At 34.2% G+C, this 23,650-nt stretch overlaps 1 protein-coding gene across 6 annotated transcripts in view; it reads right to left on the bottom strand.

Moving 5' to 3' along the window:
• Window positions 1-22,094, bottom strand: part of LOC145245890 (glycine receptor subunit alpha-3-like) — a 477,134-nt gene extending 455,040 nt beyond the window's left edge. For 4 of the 6 annotated variants that reach the window (XM_080107618.1, XM_080107617.1, XM_080107613.1 and 1 more), the window contains exon 1: window positions 15,907-16,819. The gene's annotated coding sequence lies outside the window, so the exon portion shown is untranslated. Of the gene's footprint in view, window positions 1-9,325; window positions 9,437-15,906; window positions 16,820-21,959 lie in introns of those variants that run through there. The other 2 variants (XM_080107614.1, XM_080107615.1) reach the window with 2 other exon arrangements.
• Between the last annotated feature and the right edge of the window lie 1,556 nt (window positions 22,095-23,650).

A 23,650-nucleotide genomic window follows, 5' to 3' on the forward strand; every position in this document is an offset into this window, starting at 1 on the left:
TGACGATTCAGGGGAGGTGTGGTTCGGGATTGCGCAACCTTTGCCTCGCAATTATATGTGCAGCTGGCCCTACAATGGGTATCCATTGTCTTTCGTGGCTAAACAGGGGCATCGAATCGGATTTTGAGTGTTGGCAGCAAACAATTCGGCAAAATACACTCGAAGAAGGTCGAGGGTTACATCGACCGAAACGTTGTGAAAATAACCCTCAATATGAAGGCAGCAGTCCGAGTAATCTAAATAATACAAATTATCAGAACTTATCTCAGAAATACAGAAAGATGATATCAAGAAGGTCAATACTACTTTAAAATAAAGCATAAAAGTCAAGAAATACGTTTTCAAACAAAAGCTTGAACAACAAAAATCATATTTCACGCTTTACCATAAAAGGAAAACGAAAATATTATTTCAAATTTAAACGTGAGACTGACAAAAATCCTAACTCGAATTCAAACGTGACAGACCGACGAAAAATACAAATTAAATTGTACGAGTGATAGACGTGGGAAAATGCTGGTTTAATCTGTGCGATTTCGAACGTTAGCATAGCAGGGGTAGTTGGATAGTATTTCTAGCTTTAGATTAAAAAAGATGATTATAATGCCATTTATAGCATAAGCGTGACAGACGGACAAAAAGTACTCTTTAGAAGAAAAACTTTTGGACGCATCTAAATAAAAATGCGTCCATTTAAACCGTGCGTTGACAATAACATTTCAATTTGAAGCAGAAAGTCTTGTAGAAATGTGGAAATTCAACTAACGAAAAAAAAAAAAAAACTGCCAAACAGAAGGAACTAATTTCACGCGTGAGTAACGTTCACACGGAAAAAAAAAATTGTGCATACATATCACACACACACGCGCGTGCGCACACACACACACACACACACACACACACACACACACACAAAGTCGTAGAAATTTCCAGGTGGGTATCTGGGACGCATTAATTCACTGAGAAATGCACCCCCAGTTTTCGTTAAGACATACGTCTAGATGTAAAAACCTGCGGTGTACTGTATACTTTGTCCTGTGGCAGTCGTTTGTACCGACGAAGGTTAGCAGTAATAACAAGAAGTGTGGGTGGTTCTACACAAAGCCTTCACCACTATAAACAAATCAGCTGTGTGGATTTCTGAGCAACTTAGTTGTGGCGGCATCTCATACGTCGAAATCGACGGGTGAGGTCATCATATACTCCTATTAATTTTTTTTCTGTATTGTGTGTGTGTGTGTGTGTTGATAGTCATATTAAAAAAAAATTCTATTCAGTTAAAACTAGCGGGAGTACCTGGCGTTGCCAGGGTGTCAAGAAGTGGTATACTAATGCTATTGAGCACCCCCTCCAAAAAAAAAAAAAAAAAAACTAAAATAATAGCGAGTGTCCGTGCGAGCGCAAAAAGAAAAAATAGCCACAATAGCCAAGCTCGAACCTGTAACGCGAAAGGGGAAAAGGAGGTGAAAAAAGCAAACGCGTTAGCTGTCTCGCCCACGGCGCACTTGTGATGTCAAGGGCCTTCGAAATGACGTGTTTTAAATGTACATTGAAATCGGGAGGCGTGAATGACTTTGCAAAAATGTCGATTCAAAAACTTGCCCTTCCTTACAAAAAAAAAAAAAAAAAAAAAAAACCGCCCAGTTGACGATCAAAGAATGTATCTTTTGAGCCATTTTTATATTTATATATGTCGTCCGAGAGATCAATCTTTCTAACAATACCAACTTTGTCAGTGTTCGTTGCGTATGTCGAACGTTTTTAGCATACAGACACACATACAAACACATATTTTGCCATTTATATAATATAAGAAAATACTACTTAGTTATATATGGGTCGTAGAATTGCATTCTATCTTCAAAAGATCTAGCTAATTTACATATTCTTTTAAATATTAATTTTAGTTTATTCGGTATTATTTTTCGGTTTTCTTATGAGATGATCATCTTTAGTTAACTATTACGTGTAATTATATTCATGCAGATATTCTTCATGATTTATACTTGCGTAATATTTGCGTAAAAGGTTATAGTAAGCACAAACCTCTTTCTATATATATTTATGTATGCATATATATATATATATATATGTTTAAAAAATTTGCCTACAAAACTTCTCAGCCAGTTTTTGGTCTGCAAACATGAAACTTAATATATAGGGTATTCGAACCAATGTTACATGATAAGGGCTGTCCCCTTTTCATGTAAGTATAAAAATGGAGAATTTAGTTTAAAATGGAAATGAGATGGCAATAGAGAAATTCGAACCTCGTAATCTTGGTTTAGAAATACATTACGTGTGAGAATTTAAAAATGTAAAACGAAACATACAACAACTAATAAAGATGAGACTAATAGTCCGAAATAAAAATAAAATTAACGTAAAACGAAACATTTGTTTAGAATATAGATAAAATATTCAAGAAAAGAATGTGAGCTGTCAAGTTTATGAAATTTTAAATTGAAAGAATGCAGCTTATAAGATAATGTTTTTAACATATTGGATAAATAGGTTACTGAGAAATAGGAAAAATTTTGGACACGTATGTCCAGGACACGTGAAAGAATGCACACGTTTTAACATGTGTATGACGTCACGGAAAATAGAAAGTTCGAGGGATAGAGAAAAACTTTAGTTAGAAGACAGTCATACTGAATTAGCACTATATTTAAGTATATATTTTTATCTAAGTTTATATTCTTATCTAAGTTTAGGGCATTACATAAGAAATTATATAGTTTTATGTTAGGCGCTATGCTAAATCGTAAGCTTATGTATGTATACATATATATATATATATATATATATATATATATATCCATAAATGTTATATATATATATAAAATGCACATACATAATATGTATATGTAAATTCTTGCATACACACAAATGCATGCATACAAACAATTATACGCATGCACTCACGCATATATATGCATACATACACATGCACACATATTTATATGCGTACATACGCGCATATATATATGCATACATACACACATGCTTACACACCCATACACTTTTGCATACACACACACACACACACATATATATGTATGTACACACATGGATATGTGCATACACACACTTATGTATACACACGTATCTATGCACACACACACACACACACATAAATATATGCATATATATATACATATGCATACACTCATTTCTATTTACACCACAAGCATGGAAAAATCATGCATTGTAATCAGTTTTGTCAGAGCCGTAAAAACATATAGCAGCAAACATTCAAACGAGACATTTGAATACATAGAACACGCCTTAAAATAACCTTCATATTAAACTCAAAATAAAAGTTCCCCAAATTTACTCAAAGAGCAATAAGCCAGCTCCCGAATTAAACCTACATTTAACAGAAATTTAGCCCTGCATACTTACAGTAATAAAAAAAAAAAAAAAAAAAAACATCTATACGAGATTTAACAAAATAGGCATCAAAATATCCCAAGTGACATCATCTACAGTTATCGATATTGTCCGGAAATTTAAATCGGACACCACGGCTAAAGTCAAGGCGGATGTATACTCCATTTCCTGTCTTGATTGTGACAAAATCTACATTGGTGAAACTCAACGAATTCTGGACTTCACGAACACAAGAAGGACAGAAAAGCAAATAACACGCTCAACGTACTGTTTACCGATACTCTATGGCTAACTGGGATAGCTTCCGTACATTCATATCTGATTTACCTCTGCACTCCAGGAAGTGTCCTCTATAGTATCAGATCTGACCGAAGGGTTAATTTTAGGCATAGACCAATTCATACCATCTAAAACATTCCAAAAAAAACCTAACAGCCAGCCATGGTTCTCCCCAGAATGTGCTGCTGCTATCGCGCACAGAAATCACTTTTTCCATAGCTACCAACGTAATAGATGCACTGAAACTAAAGCTGCTTTCAGGACTGCCAGCAATCACTTTAAAAGAGTAATAAAAAATGCAAGAAAAATATATGCCCAGTTTGTTGAATCCAAGTTAGCTGATTAGCGGCTTGGTTCCCACCAATTTTGGCAAATAACAAATAGGAGCCTGAACAGAAGTGTGCGTTCTATCCCAACCATTATCAATGGACCAGAGGTCATCTCGTCAGCATCAGACAAGGCCAAACTATTTGCAAAGAACTTTGCAGCTAATTCTACCCTATGCGACGAAGGCCATCAACTCCCCATATTTCTTCCTATAACACGGAACACGCTAGGTAACGTACGTGCATGAGGTCGCCAAGCTAATCAAGAACCTTGATTCCAGTAAAGCAACTGGCCCTGACGGCATCCTAATTATAGTGTTAAAAAAGCTTCAACCAGAACTTGCTCCCATACTTACGAAACTGTTTAAGCTCTGCCTTAAGGAGAAGTGCTTTCCGACTCCCTGGGAGACCTCATCAGTTTGCCCTGTATTTAAGAATTCAGGTGATAAGTTATCTCCCTTTCAGTACAGACCAATAAGTCTCCTGTGTGTTATAAGTAAGTTGCTGGAATCCATATTAAATAGAGAAATAGTCACACAACTCAGCAGAAACAACCTTCTTAATGACACACAATATGGTTTCCGCTCTGCAAGATCTACCGCAGATGTGCTGACAGTTATATCTCACAGGGTTAGTGAATCTCTTAACAAAGGCTTCCTTTCTAGGGCAATTGCTCTTGATATATCAAAATATGATGAAAATTTTTGTCATATTTTTATTTATATATTATTAAGTGCATTTATTCATGGTATAAAATGGAGTCCAAGATGAAAATTAAATGCAAGATGGGTTAAAATAAACTACTAAAACAATGGCTTAGATTTTAAAAAGACAATGTTGGTTAATACTACAGCGAATAACTTATGATATTTGAAAACTTTTTGCAGAATCAAGAACTAAAATAATAATATATACCTAAGACAGAAATTTTCATTATATATATATACATATATATATATATATATATATATATATATATATATATATATATATATATATATATATATATATATATATATGAGAGAGAGAGAGCGAGATAAAGAGAGAGATATGATGAGTCGTAAATATATATAGATGTATATCTGATAAGTTGTAGGCGACGAAACATGTCAGTGGATCATTATATTTTAATATTATTATTATTATTATTATTATTAAAATATAATTATCCACTGGCACATGTTTCGTCATCTACAACTCATCAGAGTGGCTAAATCTAGCGAGATTCGAAATCGGGACCCCATGGTAATAATCGTAGCCACTACCACTAGGCTATCTCGCACGACTAAATGCATCGCGTTTTTTTATGAAGATGTTATTTGTTTTTGTTTTGCAATACTTTTTTATAATTTAATTCAATTATATATACGAAAATTTATTTTTGCCTAAATGCAAATCGGGAATAATTACCCCTTTAACCAATTTTAGTTCCCCCAAATGGAGAGCGGCATACGTATTATTTTTTTAAATATAATTATCCACTGACACGTGTTTCGTCATCTATGACTCATCAGAGTGGCTGAATCTAGAAATATTCGAAATCGGAAGGCCATGATGAGAAGCGTAACCCCCTACTACTGAATGTATCGTTTTTTATGTAGATGTTATTTGTATTTGTTGCAATTATCTCTGTGTGTATGTGTGTTTACAGTTCCCTACTTAACTACATATTCGAGATTTTACATAGGAGGTATTGAGATTTGTGAAAATATTTTAATTGGTTTTTGGCCACAAACTTGGTGGTCAAGGGATCAAAGTTCTACGATTTTACCTTTGAGAACTATACCAAACTCCTTCGCTAATTTTGGGTTTAAACACTTGAAATTTTAGAAGTAGTTTACGTGGACATGGATCAAACTTTTTAATTTGATTTGAGCCCAAAACAATAAATGTTAAGGGGTCAAAAATGGGGTCAAAGTTAAAAAAAAATGACCTATGTGGTCGCTATCAAATTACTCAGCCAATTTTTGGTCTGAACATTTGAAATTTTACATAAAATGTATTCAGACGTAGGGCAAGATTTCTAATTTGTTTTTGGCCGAACATTTAACTGCCAATTGGGTCCAAGTTCAAAGGATTTGACCTTTGCCGACTCTAGCAAAGTATTCGGCAAATTTTGGTCTAAACATTTGAAATTTTACATAAAGGGGATTCAGACGTGCAGCAAGCTTTTTAATCAATTTTTGGGCGAAAATTTGGCTGCCAAGATGTCAAAGTTTAAAAAGTTGACCTTTGCAGACTCTACCAAACTCCCTCACCAATTTTGGGTCTAAGCACTTTAAATTTTAGATGTAGCTTACATTGACACGAGTAAAAAATTTTTTTATATATATATATATATATATATATATATATATATATATATACATACATACTAGCAAAAGTACCCGTCGTTGACTGGGTTAAAAAACAGCCTAGAGAAAGTGGACTGATTTATGAAAGGATGGTTGTAAAGAGATAGCTTCGAATATGGGGGGGGGGGGAGTATCAAAATCAAAGAAAAATATGATGACAGTAAAAATAAAATAGATAAACCCCATAATTTATTATACCATACCTGTTTACACTGAAACACTTATCACAATATTCTGTGGATCTATATTAAAAAAACCTTGTTAAACTTTGTGACATATTTCCATTCTATGGAGGTTAGGCGCTAACGAACACCCCATAATTTTATTATACCATATTTCTTCAAACTGAAACATAATTATCAAAGTATACTTATGCAGATAGGTATGAAAAGTATTAAATTTTGTGCCTATTTCCATTCTATGGAGACCAGGCTCGAACGCAGACCCTACAATTTTATCATACCATCCCTATTTAAGTTAAAACATACTTATGAAAGTATTATTATGTACATCTATATCAAAAACACTTGTAAATGTTTTGTTTTTTTTAATCTTTAAATTTTTTATTTCCATACTTTGTGCAGACTCAACAATTTTAATGAACCACCGTTCTGCCAGATCAAACATACCCATTCCTGTGTCTGGATACATCTTCTATCATTATATGTAATCAGTTTTTTAAAATAGTCAACCATATAAGAGTCTATTCGTGACCAGACACAAACAGACATTCAGCTTATATATATATATATATATATATATATATATATATATATATATATATATATATATATATATACGGTAGTTGTCGGGTCACGTCTAGAACTTCTTGAAATAAAAATTCAAAATAAAGATTTCACAAGTAAATATGACACAAACACTTTCGAATTCATTCATATGAATAGATTAGTATTCCAACTATGAAATACACACCTTGTTCGAGACGAAGTAGCTCATTCCACAGTCGGATTTCACCGCAGTTTGCTAGATCTTTGTTAGTTAATAGACTGTGTGGCGCGGTTGCTCATTTGGCAGAGTACTCGCCTAGCATGCAAGAGACTCGGGTTTCGAATCCCGGGTTCGGATATGTCTAACTGATTAGCCCGAATGAGGATGAAGCCCGAGTCTTGAACTTCCGACTTGTTGGCTGTCGTAGCTCTTATGAGCTGCGACGTTATTTGACTGTAGAAATAATTATAGAATCTCTCGCATTCTAATATATATATATATATATATATATATATATATATATATATATATATATATGTGTGTGTGTGTGTGTGTGTTGCTCTTTGTTTTTCTCAAACGTTGATGAACACGTAAACGATTTGTAAAAAATATTACTTTTGGAATGACCAATATATATACTAGAGTCATTCCAAAAGTAACGCCTCCTATTTTTATTCCGTCTGAATGGGTTAGAGGGGATTAAAAATTGAATTTTTATGACTAACATTATGTTTTCATGGCCTGTAAGTTTCATCTCTCTGTTTTAGATATTGACGGAATGAGACTAAGAAAGCAACTCCTGTCATGGACTTCGTCAGAAGCATAAATGCGTCATCCAATTCCTTGCATAAGTGCATTGAGCATGGTGGTGACTACGAAGAAAAATAAATTGTGGAGCACAAAAGTTCGCTCGTTTTAAATGGAACAACACTCGTCTTTTGAGCTCTTCAACTTTTTTTTAGTTTAAAATAAATGTTACTGTTTTAATGACCCTCATATATACATAAACACACGCTATACATATACTAGCAAGCCGCCCGGTATTGCCCGGTCGTAAAATACACTTAGATATGATATTTTGATTAATTTAGATTTCGTATTTATTATTATATTATATTGGGGCCAATATATAGCAATTATTTAAAAAGTAAAAAAAGAAATGACTTATGCTCCGCAACAATTTCAGTTTTTATCCTTTGACGTTATTGCCTGAGCTTTGAAAACGTTTGCTGCAAGACTAAAAATTAAAACATGAAGCAATAGCTATTACGTTACACATGCATATTCGTAATGCCGTCATTCGACCTTTATCTGGCAAATTCGATTTATTTAATTTTCAAATTTTTGCACCGATTTTCCCCGGCTGAAACCTAAATATAAAGTTTCGCATGGGTTCGAATACCCTATATATTAAGTTTCATGTCTGTAGACAAAAAACTGGCTGATAAGTTTGTTAGGAAAATTTTTTTAAACATACACACACGCACACACACACACACACATATATATATATATATATATATATATATATATATATATACATATGAAAGAGAGAGAGAGAGAAAGGGGTTTATGTCCATTATATTATTTTTACACAAATATTACGCAAGTATAAATCATGTAGAATATCTGCATGAATATAATTACAAGTAATAGTTAACTAAACACGTTCATTACATAAGAAAACCGAAAAAAACTAATAGGGAATTAATTAAAATGAATGTTTAAAATTATGCAAATTAGCTAGATCTTTTTCAGATTAATGCAATTCCACGATTAACAAAGTTGCATATTTTTTTAAAATACCATAAAAAGGGGGTTTTAATATGATTATCAATACACCAAAAAACAAAAATAAATTATAGGAGTATTGATAGATATATATGACAAAAAAAAACATACTGAAGATGAAGTTTTGCTTCGAAATATATTTATGAATTTCAATATAAATTTCAAACAAAATAAATATCTGTTTATTTTGTAATAATGCGTTGTTTTGACTTCAAAAGTATCTAATACGTATTTTATTTGATTCAAACCCAACCAACGCTTCTATCGAGGAACACAAACCCTGAATATATATGTGTGTGTGTGTGTGTGTGTGTGTGTATTTTATTATAGTATTGTAACAGTATAAGAATAAGTGAGAGGGGCAGTTGGAAGATGTGGTGACTGTTACTACTGAACAAGAACAATCTACTCTTGTAGAATACAAAGATTACCAAGTTCAAGAAGACGTACCTGCAAATGGTCGAAGGTTACATCGGTCGAAACCTTGTGAAAATAATACCAGAAATGAGAATAATAGTCATAATAATGATCTAAGTAATACAAGACAATGGAATTTAACGTTAAAAACAGACGACGTTGCCTTCTTCGAGAATATAGCGGCCACCCGTTAATAGGATAATCAGGACGAAAGAGTGCGCGTGACTTTCGACGAAAAACAACACAGAATGAGAAATTAAGAATCTACTTGATGACGGTGTCAGGTTTTAAATCGGAAATTGACAAATGGTGTTCATGGTTTGTTTTACAATCCACAGGCGTACGGGAAAGTGGTTAATAAAAAAATCTATAACAAATAAATGTTACCAATATACTGCTAGAAACCCACCCAATATATTACCTTGCCATATATTGGGTGGATTTCTAGCAGTATTTTGTATAATCTTTTAGCTTAAACTCATTTTCCAAACTTCACATATTAACGGGGTCGGCCTCGCCGCCAATCTTTCTTGTTCGCACATATTAATAAACATTGCATGATTTTCGAACTGATTAAACGTTTTAAAGTGAGTAAAACCACTAAAAATATTTTTCCAGGTAAAAGAATCACCTCTTACCTTTGGTAACATTTATCTAATATATAAAAGGCTATATGCCTGTCTGTCTGTCTCCATATTTTCAAACTATCTCATCCGAAACTAATAGTCACAGAGCGGCTCTAGGGCCCTTAAATGGTTGTCTTTTTTTACGGACCGTTCCTTTATGCATCTTTAGCCGGGTGAAATAGTTTTTAAGGTGTCGAGAATGGATCAAAATTGAAAAAAATCGTTATACATTTCGTACATTCATCATAGTTTAGTTTTTTATGTTTTATTTTTAATCATTATTGCGTATCACGTTGGTAAAGTGGTAACGTCACCAGCTTTGAATGCTACAGTTTTGCTTTCGGTTTCGATTCTAGCTGATGGCACCCAAATACTTTCTTTACTTTTGAAATCACGGCTCTATAATAATATATACGAAATCTGGACAAATTAAAATATCATATTTAAGCGTATTTTACGCCTGGGTAAAGCCGGGTGCCCTCTTCTAGTTTGTTATATATTTGTTCGTTGACCAGTTTTTCGTACTTCTGTTGATTGTAAAACAAACCCGCTGGTTATCATGAAACAATCTTATATTAATGTTGGAGGTTTTTCTTTTTTATCGGTGAGTTTGGGTGATAATTTGTTTTCGTCAGTTTCTATTATTAACACAAGAAAGTCAAATTGGGTTTTAATGATTGGATTTTTTTTTATCATAAATAATCAAATACATCTTTTTTATAATGAAATAATATTTATTATTACACATAATTAAATCATAATTTTTGTCTGGGGCACCCTTGCAACTCGGATTTGAAACTTGTCTAACTATCTTAAGGAAATATTTTTTTTAAAAGAAGTGAAATTATAAAGCACGCCAAAATAAAAAAAATAAAATAAAATAAATGGCATGAATTATAAGGGACTGTTCTTTTCATAAACGCCGCTGAACAATTTGCGATTTAAAAACAATAATACGTCATCAAGTAGGCATTCTTACTTTAATGGAAATTGACTAGATCATATTTATAGAATTTCATTCGCGGCGTTTTCAAAGCTAACGCGCTTTCAGTCGCACGTGGTCCATTAAGAATCACGAGGGTCGGCATATACAATCGATATTCTAGGCAACGCAAAGCAATATTTGAATAATCGCCAAATGAGAGAATTGTCCTGTTTCAATGAGATTTCAAACATTTATAAAGCCGGACCATTTATCACACTGGCAGGAAGATTAAAACACCAAATTCAGAATAAAAGGATTATAGCTTCTTAATGCATCGATCAGTTTATTATGCTAACTAATATGCATATTATTTTGCAAAAGAACATTCCATTATTTAACTGTCTATTCTTATTTATTAATTCGATGATACCTTTAACGTTGTTATTTAGATCTAAATAAATGCATGCGAAAGGTGGGCAAATTCGTTGCACTAACGATAAAGTTACGTTGACTTTATGCAATGGATACATTATATTATTAATATACAGCTTATATATAGACGATATTAGTCGTCAAGTTTACTAATTTGCATATTGGTTTTCAAATTTGGCATTTTATTAATTAACTATTATTTGGTATTGTATCTTAATCCAATGATTGTTTTTTTATTTTAATAAAACAAGTAGTTCTGTTCTCACAGTGCCGTTTTTTTTTCTAGACAAATATCTAGCATTTCGGTTCAAATGTTCCGTTTTTATGGAGGCATTTAGTTCTCTCGTACTGCAAGAACCGTGGCACCAGGGTCGGAAAGTGGGATTGAGAAGTTAGTGCCCCCTAGGTGGGGTACTCTACCGGCAAGCAGTGCCTGGGCAGCCCCGTCGGCATTCCCCGATAAGGCGGCCTCATAGGATTAGTAATAAACCAACCTCTTCTCAATGAGAGAAAGCAAAGCCTGGAAGGCTGAACCTCCTAGAAATGCACAGAACGAGCATTACACCGCAGCGAACAGATCATTACAGATCTAATCCTTGTTGCTTTTGGAAGAAATGACGATGATACTGATCCTTATAGGGGCCGACTTTATTTTGAACAGTTGTGGTCTAATTCTAAATTGCAAATCAAAAGACAAATTGATTTCTTTTCGTACAGTCATATATATTTCAACCAAATCCTATTTCTTACAACATTTGACGGAACCTTCTCATATTAACTCCTTGTGACGAGGAAGACTTGATATTTTCATTGCAAACATTGCTTTGGTATACGCTGTGTTGCCTGAAGAGGTCTGTAGATACTAGCAACTAGCTGACCGAAACATGCTCGTGACTGTGTAGTAACATATTACTGCTTATGTAAAAACAAATAAAGCGTACGCCCTGTTCTACTTCGGTATTGAGCACTCTTGTATTAACCTTGTTAAACTTCATTGGTTACCTAACCTCTGATTTGATTGTGTGTGTGTGTCCTCGGTAGTACTGTTTCAGTGGGCTGCGAATAAAATAACTCCCCTTATGAAACCATTTTTTTTTTTAAATCTGTGTCTTCATATTTGTAATTATTCAAAAATGGTGTTGGTGGAGGAGCCATAAAACCTGACATAGTGATATGGAACAAGAAGTGATAAAGAAGCAACCTTAGCAGAAGTCAGTGGTCTCAATGATGCTGGGTTAAACAGAGCTGCGAGGGAAAAGATGGCAAAATACCGAGATCTTATGTGTGACATGCAAAGAAACTGGACTCGTAGGAAGATCTCTATTATTCTAGTAATTATAGGACCAACGGGACGCATAAAAAAAAATTCAAAACTATCTTGCAGATATACCAGGTGAACCAAGTGCAATAGATATTCAAACAATCGCACTTAAAGGGACAGCCAGAATCTTAAAAAGATCTCTCGGTCAGAATATCCAAAGTTGCAAATTTTAGTCCAAGACAAAGCTTCAATTTCAATGTCTAAATGTCCTCTAGTAAGATTTTGTCCGAGATCCGGGCGTTCTATGATCCTCCATTTGCTGTTTGAAATTAATTTTGTGAGTGTGTTTTCCAAATTGAATACACACACACACACATATATATGTATATATACATGCACGCACGCACGCACGCACGCAATAGGACTCCGGGTACGGCAATAAAAATTAGTAACACAGTACAGTATATAATCAAATAACATTATATTGATAAATAACACCGTAAGGCGAGGCAAATACCGTAATCAGGGGCCGGAAAAAAACATCGTATTCCACGTCGTAACCTGAAAATACCGTATCCTAGAGCCACTGTATCCCGACGGTCTGCCATATATATATATGTGTGTGTGTGTGTGTGTGTGTGTGTGTGTGTGTCGTTCAAAAGTTATGATTAAATTTGTGCTCATTTTTGCATTAACTACTAATCCGTAGTGATCCCTAACTGTGCATTAGACGAATACCATAATACGTAGTTCGTTACACTGTATTACACCACAAGTCCAAACAAAATGTTGGCCATATCAGCTTAGTAGTTTCCGAGAAAAGGCTATATAGACAGACAGTCCAGCAAACAGAAAACAACGCTATAACCACGTGCTTCGGATAGATGAACTAATTAAATGTTGGGCATTTATTAAATGAATATAACTTATGAGGTATACATGTTTTCAAAGTTACCACCGATTGATTTTCATAGGTTTGCTAAGATAAATGTTTACGTTAACGCACATGTATCGTAACTATTTTTTGCATGTTTGCGTCACGTCCCAATACTATCGATTACTATATTGTCATTTTGGCTACTGTACACTCTTTAACACTTATCCTTGAGTGTCCTCTCGGCCTTGATAAGTGGTGACGCCTATGTAAAAAAAAAAAGAAAAAAAAGGTTACCATGATATTATCGCTATTTTATATGAAGTTAGATATGTGTATATGTTTATTTTATGCCTTGGATTCACGCTTTAAGTAATCAACCGATCATTAGGAATTTGGGGATACAGTTGCTATGCGTAAGTGTGGGGGGAGGGGACACAGGTTGTATTTAGTTTAATTAAGTTTCATGCAAAGGATTCAAAGGAGGTGGCGGTTTAATGAAACTTCAGATAGATTTGATCTTTTTGTGTGAAATTTGGTACTTGTTAAGACAGAGTCGGCAGATCGATTTTTAAATATGTGGTTTTAAACAAAAAAGCAATAATACTTACTTGTCATGTCGAAAATAGTAATACATCCGAAAATTACGAAAATTCATTAAGTAGAACAACTGCTTTTGTGTTTTTAGTAAAAAAAAAAAAAAAAAAAAAATTTTTAATTTATCGCTCTGGTCTAAAACAGCACATAAAACATTAAAGTGGCAATAAGGGAGATAAGTATGCCCCCTGTAATCGCAATCTTCAAGGTGTTCACAGCTATTCAATTTCCCTCAATTTTCCGTTAAAATTAATTTTAGCTATAAGTAATTGTCCACTTAATGAAGTTTAGTGATTTTTTTTATACATTTATACATTGCTATTTTCGCCATGACAATTAAGTAAATAGTGTCGTTTTTTGCTTAAAACCACATACAAAAAATCGATCTGCCAACTCTGTCTTAACAAGCACCTGCAATTTTAAACATAATTATTCGATATCAAATAATAAATATTCCCCCAAAATGTTAATTTATGTGGCGCATTTTTAGAATATCAGTGCAACCTCCGATTTGAAAATCTAAATATTAAAAATAAATTATCAAGGTTCCCTGAATTTCCATTTCTTCTTAAGACGCCTTACACTAAGCCTAAAATTTTAGACATTTTCAAGAACCAAAATCATGTAATGGATAATGATTCTAGGCATAAGGTTTAGTAGCTTATGCAGCATTGCAGCATACGAACCTGCCCAGTTTTTTTTTTTAGATACGATTTCAAAGATATATTCGATGTTTACAGTATTTTTTTTTGTTTGTTTATTAAGTTGTTAGGTGAAAGTAGAGAATAGATGCAAGACGCCGTTCCTCACCTATATTAAAAATGGGTTTAAATAATAACGTTATTATTTCAGCACAGTCCGTATTCTGCATAAGACGGTGACATTATATCTTGTTTTTAATCTTCGCAATAACATTTAAAAGTGGTGCAAAACTTATTTGGGGGGGGGGTATTTTACTTGTATTCAAGTTATTTTCAATAACAAGAAACAAAACTAAGGAAGCTTCGAAAGTTGCTAAATTATGCGCACCTTTCACTGGCAAGGATCTTACCAAATCCGGTACCGGAAAGGGCGGAGGTAGATAGTACCAGCAATGTTACTGCTGCTAATTATTACTGTCACTGATGACTTGTGGTCATTATTCTGCTGCGTCTGTTTTCTTGTGCATCCTCACTTTGTTGCAGATTTATTTTATGTCATTTTTTTTTTTTTTTACCGGGGTGACTGGTTAAGAATACCCCCATCAAGGTAAAAACTGAAGATTAACACTCAACTCAACTACAACTACACCCTCTGATGAGATTCTACCTTTTTAAGCGAGTATGCCTACGTAGGAATACAGCAAAAAGGGAGTAAAAACGAAGGAAACAAACAAAAGAAAAAACCATTTAGAACTTATAGTGGGGATTCATTTTGGCATATAAATTTAACGTAAAATGGCCTCGCATTTCTGGGCCTGTCTAATGTTTTATGACAGTTTGTTTTGTTTTTTTGTTTTTTTTTTAGCTAAGGGAGGTAATTTCTTTTTTTACCTTTTTATTGCAGAGACACTGGATTTTTTAAAAGACAATTGCACGTGGTTTTACGACCAGTTGGACTTAGGGTTAGTGGTACACAACATACTTGTTTATTAATATTTTGTTGTTTCTACCAAGTTATTATTATTATTACCATTATTATTTATGGGGGGGGTTCTCCGAGTTTTCACACGTAATCACTTAAAAAAGTACAATCTCATAATATAAGATTTACTAAATAATAAAAGGTTTAAAATCCCGTTTATAAATCAACGTAAAATTGTCCCCCATTTCCAGACCGTTCCAATTTAAAAAATAAAAAAATCAAGCGGCAAGAAAGAAAAACAAAAAACAAAACAAAAACAAAAAAAACGTTACTTACCGACAAGTGATTATAATTCCAGTCTGGTATAAAATTAACTGTTTATTCTATATATTTTTTTCTTCTTTTTTCCCCCGGTTTATTTCGAGCGGAAATAGTAAATTCCTTTTTTTTCTTCTATCCGTTACGACTTGGAGGTGTTGTGACACTATTAACGTAATCGGATACGATGAGAAAATACCTTCTCTTACTTTATCTACAGAAAAAAAAATAGCGATTAAATATCCCGAAATCAGGCGCCACTCGTGTTCACAGAGCGCAGGTAACTAACTGTAATTCGAACATTAAAAAAAAAGCGACTGTGATTCTAATCTTAGCTTCTTTCTTCCGTTCTTTCTTTTTTCCCCGAAATATGTTTGTGGTGGGACGGTGGGTGTATGTTATTGTCGTAATATGTGTGCCTTTGTTATTTCTGTAGTAGATGGCAATTTACCTGGATGCAGTAATAACATCGAATCTTATTACGTGCTGTTTCTATCTTTATCTAAGGACGAGTATCGAACAAGCTGAAATATGCATTATTGGTCCGCAGATATGCGGCGGGAGAAAGACAGTCGCGTGTCAGTCCCGCTTTTATAAAGGCTTGGCTGGCTGATATAGTAGACCCCAACGATGAAGGATTCGCTGTTGTTCTTTATAAACGTCTGTGAGGGTTTTGTTTTCGACGAAGATTCCGAACTATATGCGCGTCTTACTTCAATGGTACGCGGGTGTAGCTTTATCCTGCTTATCGACTCTCTGTGGATTTTGTTTATGTGTGTGTGTGTGTGTTTTCTTTTTCTTTTCCGTGTGTAGACACGAGATCCGAAGGAGGCGATTAATAGCGTCTTTCAAAAGGATAGATCAGCGCCGCAAAGCGCGCATTTTCTGTCCTTGCGCGCATGTTTTTTAAGCGAATGCAAAACGCGTAAATAGAAGAAGAAGAAGAAGAAAACGTGTTGCAGTGAACAAACAGATGATTATAAAGACGGTATAAGGTGGAAGGAGATGGCTGAAGACAGGAGGAGGAAGAATAATATATATATATATATTTAGAGAGAGAGAGAGAGAGAGAGAGAGAGAGAAGGCGCGAAGAAGAAGAGATACAGAAAGAGGAGGCAAATAAGGCGTGGTTAAATTTAACGAGACAAAAACGCCTTGACGAAATCAAGCATTTTCTTGTCATTTTTTACAATCTTGCTTTAAATAAATATATTTGTATATTGCTTATTATCAAATTTATTTGGACCAAGAGCAAACGGTAGCATCTGTTCTGATACTACACTTTATCTTTTCTATCTGGGAAAAAAATCCTTCTAGACTGAAAATAAAATTTAATTGTTGTTTTAATGCAAAAGGCTGCTTCTTGGGGAGCTAAATTTTGTATACATAAAAAAAGGACCTCGTGTCTAAGTCTGCCCTCGTGAAGAAGCAAGTAAAGAGGAACATCTATTAACAAACACCTGAATTTGGTTTCGAAATTTTTTTAAAATGACGATTCATTTATTTTTTATTTTATTTTTTTTTTCCGGACTACTATTCTCATCTTGGTCATTAATTCCGGAATGTTTCGGCAGATGTAACCTGTTCATACGCATATTTTCGAATCCGGGAATTTTTATATCGGACTCGGGAATCTATACGAAATTTCGAAATGAACCCTTTTTTTTTAATTATTTCCTGTGGTAGATTATTTTCGTTTTTTCAGCCATAACCAGACAGAAATATTAATTAAAGTTTACCTCATTCCTAATTGATGTTGTCTATTGTTCATATGGATACGTAGGGCAACAGTAGGATTGTTGAGCAATAATCATTTTTAACTATTCTTGACCATCGGGCCAATATCAAAGTGTAGTATCTGCCTGATGATGAACTTAAATTATTTTGTTCTCGGTAAGTGGATGAGAAATCCTTCACGACTGAGACAATTTCAAATTTTTGTTCCTTTTCTCCACATTAAAAAACGACCCCGGTGTCTAACTCTGCTCTCGTGGGAAGGAAAAGTAAATAGGAACAATCACTTTTAACTAAGACTCTTCTGGTGGTTAAAGGTTCGATCCTCACTACTGGCGGTAATAACTAAAAATGAAATAAAAATTGTTTCTGATTTTTTTTTTAGATGACCATTAAAAATTTGGATTATTTAAACTACTGTTCTCATCTTGAATGTCATTCGCACAATTTTTCGGCCGATGTAAACCCCCGACCTTTTTCAGATGTATCTCGTCGAACTCGGACCCGTGGCATAAAAATGAACCACTGAGTAAAATTCAATTCTAAGTGACACTCTTCTGGAGGTTGAAGGTTCAATTCTCATTGTGGACGATACTAGAACCACAACTGTGAAGTATTTGAGACTTCTACCCAGTCATGTCAGACGGAATGAAAGTATGAAATCCTCGGGAATTCACTAAAAGATTCCGTTCCAAATTCCGTGCGGATTCGCGATTTCGACAGAAAGATTCGAGTTCAATAATGTGCATTCTAAAAAAAAAAAAAAAAGGTCAGAGGTTTCATCGACAGAAACGTCGTGGGAATAACATTCAAAAAGAGAGACTAACTAAGGTTCCAGTGCAGTTATTGATCCGTGCTGAAATAAGGTTATTATTTAGAAAGCCATTTTTAACACGGAAACTGTGGAAAATTTCTCCACTGAAAGGTAGAGATTAACAAGGATTTTGCAACAATGGTTTGTTGCGACCTGTGACTAGGTAAAAATTGTAGAACCTTGTCGGTCTGGTAATAAGGGTAACGATTCAATTTCCTTCAACTCCAATCCCAAACCGAACATCACCACCAAATTCAGTTCCCTCCATTTTTATAATCTAGTTAGCCAATCAAATAAGTTAAACGTAACAACTACCAATAAAAAAAAAAAAAAAAAAAAAGTCATCACCCACACAAAAGATTTCTGCTGCCACTCTTCCTGAGAGTCGCAGGTAAGTGCTTCAAGTTACCTATTCTGTACTTTAACCTTACAATTTAATAAAAACAGAGATCATAAAACTTTAATTAAACTTGAAAATCTATTTAAAAAATAGCGCGGATCAATAAGTGCACGAGCACGGAGAATAGTAGTTCGACATTTAGTTCTCTCGCACCGCAACAGGGTTCTGAAAAGTGGGATTGAAAAAGTGCTCCAGAGGAGGAGTCCCCTGACTCTGCAAAAGATACTTGTGCAGTCCCGTCGGCATTCCCAGCAAAGGTGCCTCAGGCGATTAGCAATAAACTAACCCCTTCTCAAAAAGAGAAAGCAAAGCCTGAGAGGGTTGATCTCCTAGAATTACACAGAACCAGTCTTATACCGCAATTAACAGGGATCAAGTCATTACAGGGATTTACCCACATGGATTAAGTAAAGGATTCGATTCGGAATTTCATATAAATTTTCGAGTTCGGCGTAAGGATTCCTGAATTCGAAAGGATGCACCTGCACCTCTAGAAGGTTGGAGCGCCGAGCGGTGATTATATCGGCTGATTCGATATGAAGAGTAGTCCGAAAAATTCGAACAATACACAAATTCGTGGTGCTAATGCACTTAATGATCCGCGCTATTTTTTAAATCGTATTTCCAAGTTTAATAAAAGTTTTATGATATGTTTTTTTCATTCAATTGTAATGTTAAAGTACAGAATAGGTTCGAAACACCCTCCCCTTCCCATGTTAAGAATGTTTTTTTTTTAAATAATAACGTTATTATTTCAGCACGGATCAATAAGTGCACGAGTACCAAATTCGTTATAAATCTAACTCTCCACTACATCATAAAGAAGCATACTTCTTTTTTTTTTTCGCCCCGGGCCATTTAAGTTTTGAAGTTAAGCCAGAACACAAGTTAACCATCCCAGATTAATCGCGCCGTTTGAAATGAATTCGGAAATAATCTGTCATATAATAGAAAAAGTCGACTTTTTTTTTTAAGGCCAATCACAATTGATAATAATTTATATGAAAAATTAAATTACTGATGCAATTTCATGATTTATATGAAATTTTTAGTCTACTAGTGTTGGGACGATTAATCGGAACATTTGGGGGTATCGGTATCGGAAATATTGGTGCCTATTTTCCGATGCCAAAACGATTCTTTTGCTTGTCCTTTTTCATTTGATTTTGTTTAAAGCAAAATCTTTCATTGCTGGTAATAATGATAAAATAATAAATATTTATTGATTTTAAATTACCAGTAAAACTAAAATCGATAGATCATCCTCCACAAGTGCATTTTGACGTTTAAGAAAATACCCTCAAATCTAACATGTGTTGTTTAGGAAAATCAGAGGGAAAATAATCTTATAGTTAAATAATTAAACATTTATAAAGGATCGGAATCGGTAATTGTATCGAAATCGGGAAAAATATTGGAATCGTCCCATCACTAATATCTACATACATATGGAGTGTGAACACTGGCTGAGCATATTTTTCCGTTAATTTTACTAGTTGCTTATAAGTTTCTTCGAATACTATTGAGGATGATGAAAGATATGCAAGGAATGATCACTTACATACGAATATTGTCCGACATTGGGTCATATCTTACGTAAATTTGCAGATTAAGACAGTCTGTTTACCCCCTTCCCCAAATGAGATACCACTTTATTTAGGCGGTTACGTGTGAAGACGCTGAAAATTTTGACGGAAAAGAGGAAAAGGCAAAACTTATTTAAAGTAGATAAGTTTCCTGTATAAATTTAACATAAAACGATCTCCCATTTCCCATCAATTCTAGCTTTTAAGGACAGTTAACTAACATTGCTTTCTTGTTTGTTTGTTGGGGATACATTCTATGCTTTGTTTATTTGGATGAGTGATTTTTTTTTATTAAAAAAAATAAATCAAAAGAATCATTACATATCTCTACCACTACCCCCAAGATCCACGTGGGAAGCCCCACCGCACCCATCAAAAAAAAAAAAAAGATAAATAAAATAATAATAAATAAAACCTAAAACCGCAGGTAATCGCCTAAAAAGTAGAGTACTCCCTACAAAAATACATAGCATTCATTTCCCTCGTCGGTACTCATGCAGAGAGTGATCCGTGCTGAAATAATAACGTTATTATTTTTAAAAGCCATTCTTAACATGGGGAGGGGAGGATGTTTTGTACATATTCTGTACTTTAACCTTACAATTGAATAAAAAAACACATCAGAAAACTTTAATTAAATTTGGAAATACGATTTCAAAAAATAGCGCCGATCACTCTCTGCATTAGCACCCCCTCGTCAAAGGAAACAAAAATTAAATAGAATTACATTGTGTTAGAATAGCACGAAAATTGAAGCTGCTTTTTTGGACAAATTGTATAAATTCATGAATAATCTTCTTTTTTTTTTTTCTTCTTTTTATCAAGTCTTATTTTTAGAGTGGTCACACGTAGTCTCCTAAAAGATAAAATCTTAGTTGTTTTTTTGTTTGTTTTTTTTATCGGGCTAGCTGAGCGTCATAATGTACACATTTACCCAAAAATTAAAAGTTAAATATAGGATACCTCCGCTGCTGGGTAGATCACGTTCGGTAAATGATGTCGTCTGCTGTATACTTAGCGTAATGCGGAGCTCTTTGTAAATAAACAAACAAATGGGGTGGAAATCAAACGTTTATATAAAAAGACATCTGAATATAGCATTTACAAGCACGATCCCATAACTCAGATAATAGCACTGTCGACTATTAACTGGATGGTTGTAAATTCGATTCCTATTTCAGAATGGCTGCTAGTCTAGCCGATGATGTGTAATACCACAAAACAGTCTATAAACAGTGGACAATTATATATAATTTCATGTATCTACAAAAAATTATGTATCTATTTTCAGTATTTATATCAACAGTGCTCAATATGTCAGCAATACAAGGTAGAAAGTTTTTGAAATTATGTATAACAATAAAGCTCCACAGAATTTTCTGCGTTTCAGCCTGACGAATACTCACGAGGATGAAACGCGGAAAATTCTGCGTAGCTTAATTACCATACATATTTTTCAAACTGTGTGTGTGTGTGTGTGTGTGTGTGTGTATAAATAGGGTTTATATATTTACATATATATAAAGTTTTAACTTACCGATAACTGATTATAATTCTGGTTAGTATAAAATTAACAGTTTCTTCACCACGTATTTTTGTCTCCAGTTACTTTAAAGCGTAAGCAGTCAGTCCCCTTCTATTCTTCCTTTATGACATGGAGACATTGTGACAATAACGAAATCGCAGGCGATGAGAAAATATTTTCTCCCACTTAAAAAGAAAAAAAAAGCGATTAAATATCTGGGAAATCATATGAGACTTATGTTCACAGCAGCGCAGCTAACTAACCATCATTCAAATATTAGTAAATAAAAACGGCTGAGAGTCTAAATTAAGTGCTCTTTTTCTACTTCCGGTTTCTGCTCAGCAGATGGGATGATAGTGAGAAGCGAGAACTTGTAAAACTTTCAGTTTTGCTATGTTAAGAAAGCTTGCTTGTCCCTATTTACTATGCCTCCCCACCGGACAGAGTTAGACACCAGGGTCGTTTTTTTAATGTGGAGAAAAGGGACAAAAATAAAAATTCTCTCAGTCGTGAAGGATTTCTCCTCCACTGACAGAGAAAAAGAAATTGAAGTGCAGCATCTGAAGAACATATACTCCACTTTGATCTTGTCCCGGATTGCCGTGCTTGTCCGCTTCAACATGTCTAAGTATCCAGCCAATGGACAGCAGGAAGCGGAAGTAAAACAAAGCAGATAAGCTTGACTATCGCCCAAAAATGGTTGCGCTACAGGCGAGTGGTGTTAATCATAGATTCTGTAAAAGAAAATAAATAAATAAACTACTCTCTTGAAACTTGAATATTTTAAATATTATTAACCTAATTTCTATAACATACAAAGAAACATTGGCATTTGTGTGCATAGTGTGTATATATATATATATATATATATATATATATATATATATATATATAAGTGACAGAATCGAAAAATTGGCTAAAAACGTTTATATCTTCCCCTTCAACTAGGCACTTTTCTACAGGGGGGGGGGTCACTTTTTTCGACGATATTTTTGAAAGTTATCCTCTCCTTTAGATAGTCTAACCTTAATTTTAAAAAATGTCGCTTCCGGTTTGGAGGTGATCGTAACGCCGGGCGCCCATGCTATTATATCTATAAAAGTGAACGTGTCTGTGTGTCTGTGTACATTTCCCTACGCAATAACTCTGTCAATTTTCAGTCTACAGACTCGACATTTGATATATAGGATACTGAGATTTGGGAAAATCGATTTGATCGGTTTGGGGCCAGGAATTTGGCGATTAAGAGGTCAAAGTTCAACGATTTGACCTTTGAGAACTCTACCAAACTCCTCCGACAATTTTGGGTCTACGCACTTAAAATTTTAGATGTAGGTTCCTTGGACATGGATCTAACTTAATTACTTGATTTGAACCAAAACAATAAATTTTAAGGGGTCATAATAGGGGTAAAGTTAAAAAAATTGACCTCTGCGGTCTCTTCCAAATTACTCAGAAAATTTCTGGTCTAAATATTTGAAATTTTACATAAAGGGTATTCAGAGATAGGGAAAGCTTTTTCATCAGTTTGGGTCGAAAATTTTTAGTTACCAATATATAAATGTATGTATGTCTGTTTGCATGTCTGCTTTAAACTTTCAATAAAGGCGACGGATTTTACCAAGATCAGTATCGTCTCAAAGATCGATCTTTCATACGACAAATATCGAAAAATTGGCTAAAAACATTAATATCTTCCCCTT

The sequence above is a fragment of the Euprymna scolopes genome, chromosome 23 (assembly GCF_053919585.1).
Source record: "Euprymna scolopes isolate OS-2025 chromosome 23, ASM5391958v1, whole genome shotgun sequence".
In the NCBI taxonomy this organism is placed as follows: domain Eukaryota; kingdom Metazoa; phylum Mollusca; class Cephalopoda; order Sepiida; family Sepiolidae; genus Euprymna; species Euprymna scolopes.